Here is a 2,950-nt window from a genome sequence, read left to right as displayed (position 1 = left end):
TGCCCTTCTCTGGACACGCTCCAGCACCTCAACGTCCTTCTTGTAGGGAGGGGCCCAAAACTGAAAACAGTGTTCAAGGTGTGGCCTCACCAGGGCCGAGTACAGGGGCACGATCACTTCCCTACTCCTGCTGGCCACACTAGTTCTGATAGATCATCAGCTGTTTGCGTTGCTGTACACTGTCCCAAAAGTGTCCTTACCTCACTGGGGGCAAGAACAACTCTTGTATGAAAGAATCGAGTTGTTATTTGCTTCATCTCACCTGTATCTTTAAAACTAAAGAAAACACACAGTAAATGTTGCATCCTACCAAAACCAAGCAAGCACACAATTCTCTGCAGGAAAAAAAATGTGGAAACAATTAAGCAATTTTGGAAGTCGTAGTATAGTTATGTCATGACATTGAATGAATGAAATATGGAGACTTCAAATTCCTCTCAAGGCTTGTAATTTTGAAAGCTTTTGAGTTTTTATTGAGCTCAATATTCTTTATCCTCAAATATTAGTATATTCCCAGACATATTGCAGAAAGAGAATTGCATTAAAATGAATGTAAAGTTCTACTTTTGTTTGCTTAGGTCTGATGTTTCAGACAGTTATCCATATGCCACCAAAAAAGACTGAAAGAAGATTATTTTTTTTTTTTTTTAGGGGGAAAAGCTTAAATGAAATGGAACAAAAAGTCTCAGAAATCATGGTATTAAACTTCCGATTCATTTTCAGAGTAGTTCATTCTCCAGTTACTCAGCAGAGTCCTCTCTGCTGTCTCTTCATCATTTCCACTGTTCAACCCCTTTACTGCTGTCACAACCAGAACAAACCAGAACACAAGTGGAAGTTCAGCAATGATTTGTCAGAAGAATTTTTGCTTCTATTGATAAACGTTTTTTCATTACAAAACCTTTTTGTCCAGAGCCTCCTGTTCCGTTTAGTCACTGATAACTTTGACTTGACCCTTCCTTCAAACACACGCATGCGTTAAGCGCCAACTTTTCAAACTAACCATCTCAGCTAAAATATAAACAATAAAGCAAAAGCATTAGCAGTACAAGCAAGCTTGGTAGGGTTCCATCTTTTTGTCCTTTTTGCACTGCTCCCTGCTCCCGTTCCCCAGACCTGAAATGACAACCAAAGGATCAGGAAAAAAGAAGCGGAGTTTGTGCTTTTGGAGAAGCCAATGCGAGAAAGGCGGGGAAGGAGAAAGGGCTGAAACCGGCCAGCACTTACAACTTGTGAGAGACGTGGGCAACCAAAAGCATGTATCATTTCCTACCAAGCCTGCGTAGAATTAGCTGTACCGGTGTCCTACTACTCGTAACTAGATATTAGCACATAGGCCTATCTTGCATAATCTTTAAAAATTCAAGAAGATAATTACAACATATATAGCACGTATTTCTAATTATTTCTGGAACGGTACTCACCCGAACCAGCTTTGACCCAGGTACAAAAGGCAACATTTTGCTTTACATCTTTGTATTACTTTTACCATCTCATACACTTTCCATTCTCCAGAGCTATTGGTGGTGATGACTGGCAGTATACAAGGGTATCTGAGTATTAACCCCGTGGCTGTACAATCTCATCTAATATCCTTCCGTATGAAAAAAGTGGAATAAATGCCAAAGTTTCCTCCTATTAGAAAAACATAAGTGGAATATATTTATGATTACTCACTCTCTGTCTAGCTGTGAACCATTACATTTAAGATGGTTTTGTTCACTTCAGTGACATTTTTTGCTCTATTAACTACTTCTCTTACTGACCTAACTACTTTAGGATAACTTTACTAAGACTAGCAGCAATCTACCCCCAACAAAGATCAATTTGACCTTAAGTAAGTGATATCCCTCAGGTAAGAGAAGCAGCAGGGGAACAAAAGCGATGGGTTGATTTAAGGTACTACCAGCAATGGGTTTGGTCTGACAAGTGCCTATTTCTTCTAACCCATTTTATTTCAAGAACAATTTATATGATAATCAGATCTGGTGCATTTTTTCCCATTAAAAGTAAGCGATCCTTACACATCAAAAAAGAAGTTTTCTGTTAATAAGTTGGACAGTTAACATTTGAATCAGAAGAAACTGTGGAATACAAATAAATATGTTTAATTTCTTATAGAACCTCATCCCCATTATAGATTAAAGTTTTACATATGGAAAAACATATCTATTTACAAGTTCAAAAGCTAGGGAAATTTAAGCTGGGAAGATAAAAATTCTATTTCTTTCTTTTAATAAACATAACCTATGTCCTTCCTTATATTAGACTCATTTCCTTCTAGAAGTTATGACTAGGTTTTGTCAAGGTCATATCAGACAGCGATATTTCCATACATATCTCGGTAGATATGGCTGCAGAGAGCATTGTACCTATATTTTTTGATGCTTATTTTAACAGCAGTGACTGTTCTTTATTTTCTGTGTGAAACATTACCTGCTGTATATCCTTTGCTGCTTATAGAAATGCGTGTGCACATATTTGAGTTTTTGCTGCTGTTTGCCACCAAAGAGTATGGTGCCGAACCTCTGCAAACCTCAGACATGACTACAAAAAAAAAGTTTCAATTTTCTATGTTTGCTTAGACTCTCATTCAACACAACAACTGAATGGATGCTGAACTTTAAGCGCCTGCTCAAACCCATCCTCATCCACTATACCACTCTGAGCCACATCACGTTCGAAGCCACACAGATGCATGCACGTGACTACCACAAATATGAAGAACAGAGTTTTCCTCTGTACTGACACCAATTCTTTACACTCTGAATTCCTGGTGATTCTGCAGGTCAGGATCATCTCGGGGTCTGGAAACAACAGTGTACAACACCCTTTCCTTCTTTTATTTTTTTTTTTTTCCTCTCTCCATACAACAGCAGTTGGAGAAATTGCCCTGCAGCTTTGCTAAAGATTTCGGGACAGAGGTCTGTGAAAGACTACATGCTTATCA

The sequence above is a fragment of the Aptenodytes forsteri genome, unplaced genomic scaffold (genome assembly GCF_000699145.1).
Source record: "Aptenodytes forsteri isolate BGI_AS27 unplaced genomic scaffold, ASM69914v1 Scaffold54, whole genome shotgun sequence".
NCBI classification, from domain to species: domain Eukaryota; kingdom Metazoa; phylum Chordata; class Aves; order Sphenisciformes; family Spheniscidae; genus Aptenodytes; species Aptenodytes forsteri.
This window is presented reverse-complemented; position numbering follows the sequence as displayed.